At 43.0% G+C, this 12,308-nt stretch overlaps 1 protein-coding gene across 1 annotated transcript in view; it reads left to right on the forward strand.

Annotated features, from left to right (window-relative positions):
- The first annotated feature begins 4,737 nt into the window (after positions 1-4,737).
- LOC115195331 (transient receptor potential cation channel subfamily A member 1-like) overlaps positions 4,738-12,308 on the forward strand; it is an 87,067-nt gene continuing 79,496 nt past the window's right edge. The window contains exon 1 of the mRNA XM_029755108.1: positions 4,738-4,776. The gene's annotated coding sequence lies outside the window, so the exon portion shown is untranslated. The remainder of the gene's footprint in view (positions 4,777-12,308) is intronic.

The raw sequence follows: 12,308 nt of genomic DNA on the forward strand, positions 1-12,308 counted from the left end.
TTGGTCTATAATGATGTTAATACTACGTGTAGCTGGTCTATAATGATGTTAACACTACGTGTAGCTGGTCTATAATGATGTTAATACTACGTGTAGCTGGTCTATAATGACGTTAATACTACGTGTAGCTGGTCTATAATGATGTTAATACTACGTGTAGCTGGTCTATAATGATGTTAATACTACGTGTAGCTGGTCTATAATGATGTTAATACTACGTGTAGCTGGTCTATAATGACGTTAATACTACGTGTAGCTGGTCTATAATGATGTTAATACTACGTGTAGCTGGTCTATAATGATGTTAATACTACCTGTAGCTGCCTTGGTCTATAATGATGTTAATACTACGTGTAGCTGGTCTATAATGATGTTAATACTACGTGTAGCTGCCTTGGTCTATAATGATGTTAATACTACGTGTAGCTGGTCTATAATGATGTTAATACTACGTGTAGCTGGTCTATAATGACGTTAATACTACGTGTAGCTGGTCTATAATGATGTTAATACTATGTGTAGCTGCCTTGGTCTATAATGATGTTAATACTACGTGTAGCTGGTCTATAATGATGTTAATACTACGTGTAGCTGGTCTATAATGATGTTAATACTACGTGTAGCTGGTCTATAATGATGTTAATACTACGTGTAGCTGGTCTATAATGATGTTAATACTACGTGTAGCTGGTCTATAATGATGTTAATAGTACGTGTAGCTGGTCTATAATGATGTTATTACTACATGTAGCTGGTCTATAATGACGTTAATATCACCTTTTTGGAGCCATCTGTCAGGAAGTCCTGTAAACTTTATTCCAGGATTCGTCTAAATTGGCACTGGTTTAGTGGCAGTAGCTCCATGCTGAGTGTATATCTGAGCCTCAAATGGCACCCTATTCCCTATGTAGTCCACTATTTTTGACTAGTGCCCATAGGGCTGATAGGGCTGGTTTAAAGTAGTGCACTACATAGGGAATAGGGTGCCATTTGGAATACAGCCTCTGGCTTAGTTTCATTTGCCATTTGGGATGTGGACCTGTGTGGAGAACAATAAGACTGATTAATCCCGACTCTAGCCGGGGCTCAATAACCACGCAAATATTTGCTAATGGTATTAAACCTCAGATGAACAAGGTGTACAGTAGCTGCATCTCCTTGGGTCTGAACAGTCAGTCAGCGTTGATTACACTGAACTCCATGTGTACTGTACTGTATGTCCCAAATGCACCTTATTTCCTCTAAAGCACTACTTTTGACCAAAGCCCATATTGTTAAATAGGGGCCTTGTACCATTTGGATGCATCCTATGACAAACGGAATTATTGTCTAGTCTAAATCATATGCTTGTCATATATATATATATATACACATTACTGTGAATTTTATACAATATAAGTTAATTGATGGTTGAAATGACTGCTGTGTACTGTATGTTTTGACATTTTTGTGGTAGGTGTATTTGTGGTTATACAGGCGGACAAGCCTATGAACTAGTGCATTCATAGCAAACCAAACTGCTACAGTAGTTTTTTCATCTAAGTACTTCTCAGATACCTGTTTGTGTCATTCATAAACTTAACGAGAGCTTTTCATATCAATCAAGAAGCTTCTATAAAATACACCTGCAATCAAAACATAAACAATAAACTGTACAGCCAGAGGGTTAAAGTTATAAACAAACAAATCCACAAGCTCAGATGCTTCCCTTAGCCTTGTTAATACAATGCAATCACTAGTTAATCATATACAGTACGTTATCTGATAATTCCACTTGATAAACAGTATATTCCCCGCAATTGTAATTTCATCCTTCTCTAATTCCCGAGAGGAATATTATTAAATTTCATCTACCATCAAAGTGCTTTATAATAAAACACTGGCTATGTAGCTAGCTAGTTGACCACTGTCTTGCTTTTTAATGCATCAATGGCTAATTAGTAGCTAGCTAGCTGACTGTGTTATATACAACACTGACTGTGTAGCTAGCTAGCTGACCGTGTTATAAACAACACTGGCTGTGTAGCTAGCTAGCTGACTGTGTTATATACAACACTGACTGTGTAGCTAGCTAGCTGACCGTGTTATATACAACACTGGCTGTGTAGCTAGCTAGCTGACTGTGTTATATACAACACTGACTGTGTAGCTAGCTAGCTGAGATAACCACTGGTATATATGGTAAAAACTAAATTTAAAGGCTAAAAAAATAAGCAGCACTCAAGGCCATTCTATGACTGCAACATTCTAGAAGTGGTGAGATGATGCTTAGCCAATTACACATTGGTTTGGTGTGATTGAAAATGACACCAAATGACACCCTATTCCCTACACAGTGCACTACTTGTGACCAGAGACCTATCAAAAGTAGTGCACTATGGAATAGGGTGTCATTTGGGATGCAACCCTACCTTCTAGGGGCTTCGTCTTACTCTACCAAAGGAGGTTGGTAGCTCCAAAATTAGGGAGGACGGACACGGGTAATGGCTGGAGCGGAATAGTGGAATGGTATCAAATACATCAAACATGTTTTCCTTATGTTTGATGCCATTCCATTCCACTGTACTCTACTCAATCTACTTTGTATCTCTGACCCTCTAGAACTGGGGTATTCAACTCTGACCCTCTAGGACTGGGGTATTCAACTCTGACACTCTACGACTGGGGTATTCAACTCTGACCCTCTAGACCTGGGGTATTCAACTCTGACCCTCTAGAACTGGGGTATTCAACTCTGACCCTCTAGACCTGGGGTATTCAACTCTGACCCTCTAGAACTGGGGTATTCAACTCTGACCCTCTAGAACTGGGGTATTCAACTCTGACCCTCTACAACTGGGGTATTCAACTCTGACCCTCTACAACTGGGGTATTCAACTCTGACCCTCTAGGACTGGGGTATTCAACTCTGACCCTCTAGAACTGGGGTATTCAACTCTGACCCTCTAGGACTGGGGTATTCAACTCTGACCCTCTAGAACTGGGGTATTCAACTCTGACCCTCTAGGACTGGGGTATTCAACTCTGACCCTCTAGGACTGGGGTATTCAACTCTGACCCTCTACAACTGGGGTATTCAACTCTGACCCTCTAGAACTGGGGTATTCAACTCTGACACTCTACGACTGGGGTATTCAACTCTGACCCTCTAGAACTGGGGTATTCAACTCTGACACTCTACGACTGGGGTATTCAACTCGGACCCTCTAGACCTGGGGTATTCAACTCTGACCCTCTAGAACTGGGGTATTCAACTCTGACCCTCTAGACCTGGGGTATTCAACTCTGACCCTCTAGAACTGGGGTATTCAACTCTGACCCTCTAGAACTGGGGTATTCAACTCTGACCCTCTAGAACTGGGGTATTCAACTCTGACCCTCTACAACGGGGGTATTCAACTCTGACCCTCTAGGACTGGGGTATTCAACTCTGACCCTCTAGAACTGGGGTATTCAACTCTGACCCTCTAGAACTGGGGTATTCAACTCTGACCCTCTAGAACTGGGGTATTCAACTCTGACCCTCTAGGACTGGGGTATTCAACTCTGACCCTCTAGGACTGGGGTATTCAACTCTGACCCTCTAGAACTGGGGTATTCAACTCTGACCCTCTAGGACTGGGGTATTCAACTCTGACCCTCTAGAACTGGGGTATTCAACTCTGACCCTCTACAACTGGGGTATTCAACTCTGACACTCTACGACTGGGGTATTCAACTCTGACCCTCTACAACTGGGGTATTCAACTCTGACCCTCTAGAACTGGGGTATTCAACTCTGACCCTCTAGAACTGGGGTATTCAACTCTGACACTCTACGACTGGGGTATTCAACTCTGACACTCTAGGAAAATTTCGATTTTGTCTCATCACTGCAACTCCCCAACAGGCTCGGGGAGTCTCCAACAGGCTCTGCACCAATGTTTTGGAGGAAGCACCGTTCAACTGGCGACCAGAGTCAGCCTGCAGGCACCCGGCCTGCCACAAGGAGGCGCTACGAAGCAATGAGCCAAGTAAAGCCCCTCCCGGCCAAACCAACCCTAACCCGGACGACGCTGGACCAATTGTGTGCCGTCCTATGGGACTCCCGACCACGGTCGGTTGTGGGACAGCCCGGGATATGAACCCGGGTCTGTAGTAACGCCTTAGACCACGGCACCACTCAGGAGGCCCCTACTGCTTTTCTGTTCTACCTGATAGTAAATTACACACACCTTGTGTCCCAGGTCTAAATCAGCCCCTGATTAGAGGGGAACAATGAAAAAAAACTCAGGTCCAGAGTTGAGTTTGAGAGATCTAGGAGCTATTGTAATGGGATCAATCATGGGTTCAAATACTATTCAAAATAATTGTAAATACTTTTATCTGCGTTTGATTGAGCTTGCCTGGCACAATGGAACCAATAGAATAGTCACAAGGAGTGCAAACCCCACCCATTTGGCACTTCAGGCAGATTAGAACAAACACTGAACATATTTGAAAGGTTTTGAATACTATTTGAACCCTGGTCTGAATAGGATGTCGCTGAACTGTGACCACTTCACTACAGTACATAAACCAACACTCCACTCATCCCGGGAGACAGACCAGACCCGCAGCAGGCTACTTTACTCAGAGAGAGACAGTCAGCATCCAGCCAACCCGCCAGCCAACCAGCCAGCCAGCCAACCAGCCAGCCAGCCAGCCAGACAGCCAACCAGCCAACCAGCCAGCCAGCCAACCCGCCAGCCAACCAGCCAACCAGCCAGCCAGCCAACCTTCCTAACCACCAAATAGGTAAGTAGGCATAAACCCTTGTCTTTCTGTGGCTTTCTTATGTACTGGTAACAGAAACAGGATTGTTGGAAATATGTTTTTTTAATTAATAAATCTAGATGTATTTTTTTTTCTTCACCTAGCCAATTGTAAACTTTTCCTACTCTCATTTTAAAAGTTTCATTCGTCCATGCTTATTAAATTGATTGGCAATGTTTACCTTTTGATTCCTGAATTCTGATCGGCATGAAACCTGTTGTTTATACAGTTGTGTTTACTGAAGACAACCAGAGCATCGTACATCCCTGACCTGTACTGCATCAGTCACTGCTTCCTCTATATCTTTCTGAGTTCTATGTTTAAACGTTTAAAATCTGTGGTCAGGATTAAGATAAACGGGAACAACTTAATATTTTGAAGTCATAAAGCGCAATTGTTCCTGGAGACATTAACGTGCTAATATCATCGGCTGTTTGATCATTACTATGTACACACACACACACACACACACACACACACACACACACACACACACACACACAGACGCACACGCACACGCACACACAGTACAAGTCATGCAGTGAACTGTTAAAGGTAACATATTGCATGGAGGCAAAACAGTCATGTCATTTCCTGTGATTATAAACAAAACATTATGAACACCTGTTCTTCCCATGACATAGACTGACCAGGTGAATCCAGGTGAAAGCTAAGATCCCTTATTGATGTCACTTGTTAAATCCACTTCAATCAGTGTAGATGAAGGGGAGGATTACAGGTTAAAGAATGATTTTTAAGCTTTGAGACAATTGAGACATGGATTGTGTAAGTGTGCCATTCAGAGGGTGAATGGGCAAGACAAACGATTGAAGTGCCAGGCGCACCGGTTTGTGTCAAGAACTGCAACGCTGCTGGGTTTTTCAAGCTCAACAGTTTCCTGTGTTTATCAAGAATGGTCCACCACCCAAAGGGCATCCAGCCAACTTGTCACAACTGTGGGAAGCATTGTAGTCAACATGGGCCAGCATCCCTGTGGAATGCTTTCGACACCTTGTAGAGTCCATGACCTGATGAATTGAGGCTGTTCTGAGTGACTGCAAACTCAATATTAGGAGGGTGTGCTTAATGTTTAGTAGACAAAGTATTTGTTTCACAAATTAAAGAGGGGAAGATATAGAAGAGAGGGAGAATAAGAGAAAAGCAGAGTTAGGAGAGAGATGATGGAGAGAAATAGAAGAGAGAAAGAACAAGAGAGAGAGAGAGAGAGCGAGAGAGAGAGAGAGAGAGAGAGAGAGCGAGAGAGAGAGAGAGAGAGAGAGAGAGAGAGAGAGAGAGCGAGAGAGAGAGAGAGAGAGAGAGAGAGAGAGAGAGAGAGAGAGAGAGAGAGAGCGAGAGAGAGAGAGAGAGAGAGAGAGCGAGAGAGAGAGAGAGAGCGAGAGAGAGAGCGAGAGAGCGAGAGAGAGAGAGAGAGAGAGAGAGAGAGAGAGAGAGAGAGAGAGAGAGAGAGCGAGAGAGAGAGAGCGAGAGAGAGAGAGCGAGAGAGAGAGAGAGAGAGAGAGAGAGAGAGAGAGAGAGAGCGAGAGAGAGAGAGACAGAGTGAGAAGTGTGATGAGAGAGGCAGTTATGAGGGCAAAAGTGGGTGCAACTCAATATTAGGAAGGTGTTCCTAATGTTTGGCACACTCATTGTATACTAAGTTGTGTGAATAGGGTGCCATTTTGGACACAGGCTCTTCCCATTGTACTGGCAATGACAGAAAGTGTAATAACACTGAGCTATATCGCAGTTAAAAGTGGAAAAATGTGATGTTATTTTCTGACTGTGTTAGTAGATTAGTATCTTTGTCCTTTTCTAGGGTTCTATTAGGTCCTATCTAGTCAACAATTCATCTCAAAGCTCATTGGAGGAGTAGGTCCAATTAATCTCAATGCTCATTGGAGGAGAAGGTCCAATTCATCTCAAAGCTCATTGGAGGAGTAGATCCAATTAATCTCAAAGCTCATTGGAGGAGTAGGTCCAATTAATCTCAACGCTCATTGGAGGAGTAGATCCAATTAATCTCAATGCTCATTGGAGGAGTAGGTCCAATTAATCTCAAAGCTCATTGGAGGAGTAGGTCCAATTAATCTCAATGCTCATTGGAGGAGTAGGTCCAATTAATCTCAAAGCTCATTGGAGGAGTAGGTCCAATTGATCTCAATGCTCATTGGAGGAGTAGGTCCAATTAATCTCAAAGCTCAGTGGAGGAGTAGGTCCAATTAATCTCAAAGCTCATTGGAGGAGTAGGTCCAATTAATCTCAATGCTCATTGGAGGAGTAGGTCCAAAAGAAGGACCTTGGAATCCTCTCTTCCAATGGTTTGGAAATGAGGAAATTAGCACGGCGGAAGGAAAGCTTTCAGTCACAGCCTGGACTCAAAAGTCTTGATCGACACAATCAGTGTCCCATTGGAAAAACACCTGTCCGTATAATACAGTAATACACAGTCAATAGCTTGAAGGTCATTTAGCAGACACTCTTATCCAGAGCGACTTACGGTTTAAGTGCTTCGCTCAATGGCAAATCAACAGAATTTTCACCTTGTTGGCTCGGGGGAGTCGAGCCAGCGACCTCTCTGTTACTGGCTCAACTCTCTTAACGGCTAGGCTACCTACCTGTACAGGACAGGTGCATAGGACAGGAGATGTGACTTTTACATGATGCAAATGAAGTTCCATCCAGGCAGCTCTTCATTATATAAATAATGTCTGTCTGTTTGTTCAAGGTTCGCACAGAAACAACACCCTCGTTCCACATCAGTGACATCACTGTCTCAGACATGCGTTCCCGAATGGCACCCTGTCCCCATAGGGCTCTGGTCTAAAGTAGTGCACTATGCAGGGAATAGGGTGTCATAGGGCTCTGGTCTAAAGTAGTGCACTATATAGGGAATAGGGTGCCATAGGGCTCTGGTCTAAAGTAGTGCACTATGCAAGGAATAGGGTGTCGTAGGGCTCTGGTCTAAAGTAGTGCACTACGTAAGCAAATAGGGTGTAATTTAGGACGTAGCCTGACTGGGAGGGACAGACAAAATCAACAGTGTAATCAAAACCATTGAAACGACCATGCAAATGTTTGGACATGTTGAGGCAGCAGGTAGCCTAGTGGTTAGAGCGTTGGACTAGTAAACAAAATCCCTGAGTTGACAAGGTAAAAATCTGTCGTTCTGTCCCTGAACAAGGCAGTTAACCCACTGTTCCTAGGCCACCATTAAAAATAAGGATTTGTTCTCAACTGACTTGCCTAGTTAAATAAAGGTAAAACAATAATAAATTACAGTTGAAGTAGGAAGTTTACATACACCTTAGCCAAATACATTTAAACTCAGTTGTTCACAATTCCTGACATTTAATCCTCGTAAAAATTCCCTGTCTTAGGTCACTTAGGATCACCACTTTATTTAATAAGAATGTGAAATGTCAGATTAATAGTAGAGAGAATGATTTATTTCAGCTTTTATTTATTTCATCACAAGTTTACATACACTTTATTAGCATTTGGTAGCATTGCCTTTAAATTGTTTAACTTCGGTCAAATGTTTTGGGTAGCCTTCCACAAGCTTCCCCCAATAAGTTGGGTGAATTTTGGCCCATTCCTCCTGACAGAGCTGGTGTAAATGAATCAGGTTTGTAGGTCTCCTTGCTCGCACACGCTTTTTCAGTTCTGCCAACATATTTTCTATAGGATTGAGGTCAGGGCTTTGTGATGGCCACTCCAATACCTTGACTTTGTTGTCCTTAAGCCATTTTGCCACAACTTTGGAAGTATACTTGGGGTCATTGTCCATTTGGAAGACCCATTTGCGACCAAGCTTTAACTTTTAAACTGATGTCTTGAGATGTTGCTTCAATATATCCACATAATTTTCCTACCTCATGATGCCATCTATTTTGTGAAGTTCACCAGTACCTTTTCCAAGCTGTTTAAAGGCACAGTCAACTTAGTGTATGTAGACTTCTGACCCACTGGAATTGTGATACAGTGAATTATAAGTGAAATAATCTGTCTGTAAACAATTGTTTGAGAAATGACTTGTGTCATGCACAAAGTAGAAGTCCTAACCGACTTGCCAAAACTATAGTTTGTTAACAAGAAATTTGTGGAGTGGTTGAAAGACTAATTTTAATGACTCCAACCTAAGTGTATGTAAACTTCTGACTGTTAAGTCTCCTATTTAGGGAGCTTTGAGTGGTTCTGGACCTGTTCACCGACTGACATATTTGTCTAGAGTCACAACTGATCCAAATGGAATGAAATATAAATATTTTTTTAAATCACAGGGCTTTTTTTGCGCCGTTATTAAAATGACATTTTTCACTGCAGTTTACAGCGTTCCCCAAACTCGGTCCTATTGACCCTAAAGGGTGTACATTTAGTTTCTTGCCCTAGCACTAAACAACTAATTCAAATCATGACCTCATCATCAAGCTTCGATTATTTGAATCAAAAACCAAAACGTGTACCCCTTTTTGTACTCACTTGAAATCAATAACGCAATTATTCAGTGCAATGTGGTGTTGTAGGCTAGTCTAGGTAGGATCATTGTTTTGTCCCTAAACAAGATCGACAGGGATCTTGTTTAGGGACATGACTTAAATGTAAATGTAAACAGGGAGCTTTTGAAGCTGAATGCCTCATGTCTTTACTGTTCTTTCATGTGCAACGAAGAATGTGCAACGAAGAATCATTACACAGGTGCACCTTGTGCTGGGAACAATAAAAGGCCAATCTAAAATGTGCAGTTTGTCAGACAACACAATGCCACAGATGTCTCAAGTTTTGAGGAAGCGTGCAGTTGGCATGCTGACTGCAGGAATGTCCACCAGAGCTGTTGCCAGATAATTTAATGTTAATTTATCTACCATATGCCGCCTCTATAGAATTTGGCAGTACATCCAACCGGCCTCAAAACTGCAGACCACGTGTAACCACGTCATCCCAGGACCTCCACATCCGGCTCCTTCACCTGTTGGATCATCTGAGACCAGCCATCCGCACAGCTGATGAAAGTGTTGGTTTGCACAACCAAAGAATTTCTGTACAAACTGTCAGAAACTGTCTCATATGTGTACTTGTCATCCTCACTAGGGTCTTGACAAGTTTGGCATCGTAACTGACTTCAGTGGTCAAATGCTCACCTTCGATGGCCACTGGCACGCTGGAGAAGTGTGCTCTTCACGGATTAATCCTAGTTTTAACTGTACAGGGCAGATGGCAGACAGCGTGTATGGCATTGTGTGGGCGTTTTGCTGATGACAACATTGTGAACCGAGTGCCCCATGGTGGCGGGGGGGGGTTATGGTATGGGCAGGCATAATTTAATTGAGCATGTTTGGAATGCTCTGGATTTACATGTTCAAAAGCATGTTCCAGTTCCCTCCAAAATCCAGCAACTTCACAAAAGCCATTGAAGAGGAAAGAGGAGCGGGACAATATTCCAAAGGCCACAATCAACAGTGTGATCAACTCTATGCAAAGGAGATGTGTCGCGATGCATGAGGCAAATGGTGGTCACAACAGATACTGACTGGTTTTCTGATACACATTCCCTGCTTTTTTTTTGTATCTGGGACCAACAGCTGCATATCTGTATTCCCAGTCATGTGAAATCCATAGATTAGGGCCTAAGGAATACATTTTTAACTGACTGATTTCCCTATATGAACTGTAACTCAGTAAAATCTTCTAAATTGCTGAATAGTGCATTTATATTTTTGTTCAGTGTAGAAAGTATTTAAATCATTCAAGCCCTTTTCCACCACATTTTTGAATAATAATAAAAATATGTATGTATGTATGTATGTATGTATGTATGTATGTATGTATGTATGTATGTATGTATGTATGTATGTATGTATGTATGTATGTATATATATATGTATATATATATATATATATATATACACTGCTCAAAAAAATAAAGGGAACACTTAAACAGCACAATGTTACTCCAAGTCAATCCCACTTCAGTGAAATCAAACTGTCCACTTAGGAAGCAACACTGATTGACAATAAATTTCACATGCTGTTATGCAAATGGAATAGACAACAGGTGGAAATTATAGGCAATTAGCAAGACACCCCCAATAAAGGAGTGGTTCTGCAGGTGGGGACCACAGACCACTTCTCAGTTCCTATGCTTCCTGGCTGATGTTTTGGTCACTTTTGAATGCTGGCGGTGCTTTCACTCTAGTGGTAGCATGAGACGGAGTCTACAACCCACACAAGTGGCTCAGGTAGTGCAGCTCATCCAGGATGGCACATCAATGCGAGCTGTGGCAAGAAGGCTTGCTGTGTCTGTCAGCGTAGTGTCCAGAGCATGGAGGTGCTACCAGGAGACAGGCCAGTACATCAGGAGACGTGGAGGAGGCCGTAGGAGGGCAACAAACCAGCAGCAGGACAAGCACTGCCAGAGCCCTGCAAAATGAGCTCCAGCAGGCCACAAATGTGCATGTGTCTGCTCAAACGGTCAGAAACAGACTCCATGAGGGTGGTATGAGGGCCCGACGTCCACAGGTGGGGGTTGTGCTTACAACCCAACACCGTGCAGGATGTTTGGCATTTGCCAGAGAACACCAAGATTGGCAAATTTGCCACTGGCGCCCTGTGCTCTTCACAGATGAAAGCAGGTTCACACTGAGCACATGTGACAGACGTGACAGAGTCTGGAGACGCCGTGGAGAACGTTCTGCTGCCTGAAACATCCTCCAGCATGACCGGTTTGGCGGTGGGTCAGTCATGGTATGGGGTGGCATTTCTTTGGGGAGCCGCACAGCCCTCCATGTGCTCGCCAGAGGTAGCCTGACTGCCATTAGGTACTGAGATGAGATCCTCAGACCCCTTGTGAGACCATATGCTGGTGCGGTTGGCCCTGGGTTCCTCCTAATGCAAGACAATGCTAGACCTCATGTGGCTGGAGTGTGTCAGCAGTTCCTGCAAGAGGAAGGCATTGATGCTATGGACTGGCCCGCCCGTTCCCCAGACCTGAATCCAATTGAGCACATCTGGGACATCATGTCTCGCTCCATCCACCAACGCCACGTTGCACCACAGACTGTCCAGGAGTTGGTGGATGCTTTAGTCCAGGTCTGGGAGGAGATCCCTCAGGAGACCATCCGCCACCTCATCAGGAGCATGCCCAGGCGTTGTAGGGAGGTCAAACAGGCACGTTGAGGCCACACACACTACTGAGCCTCATTTTTACTTGTTTTAAGGACATTACATCAAAGTTGGATCAGCCTGTAGTGTGGTTTTCCACTTTAATTTTGAGTGTGATTCCAAATCCAGACCTCTATGGGTTGATAAATTAGATTTCCATTGATTATTTTTGTGTGATTTTGTTGTCAGCACATTCAACTATGTAAAGAAAAAAGTATTTAATAAGATTATTTCTTTAATTCAGATCTAGGATGTGTTGTTTAAGTGTTTCCTTTATTTTTTTGAGCAGTATATATATATATATATATATATGTTTATAGCTTAATCATATTTGTACTATGCACTTGAGCTTGTGT

This window comes from Salmo trutta, chromosome 6 (assembly GCF_901001165.1).
Source record: "Salmo trutta chromosome 6, fSalTru1.1, whole genome shotgun sequence".
Lineage (NCBI taxonomy): Eukaryota > Metazoa > Chordata > Actinopteri > Salmoniformes > Salmonidae > Salmo > Salmo trutta.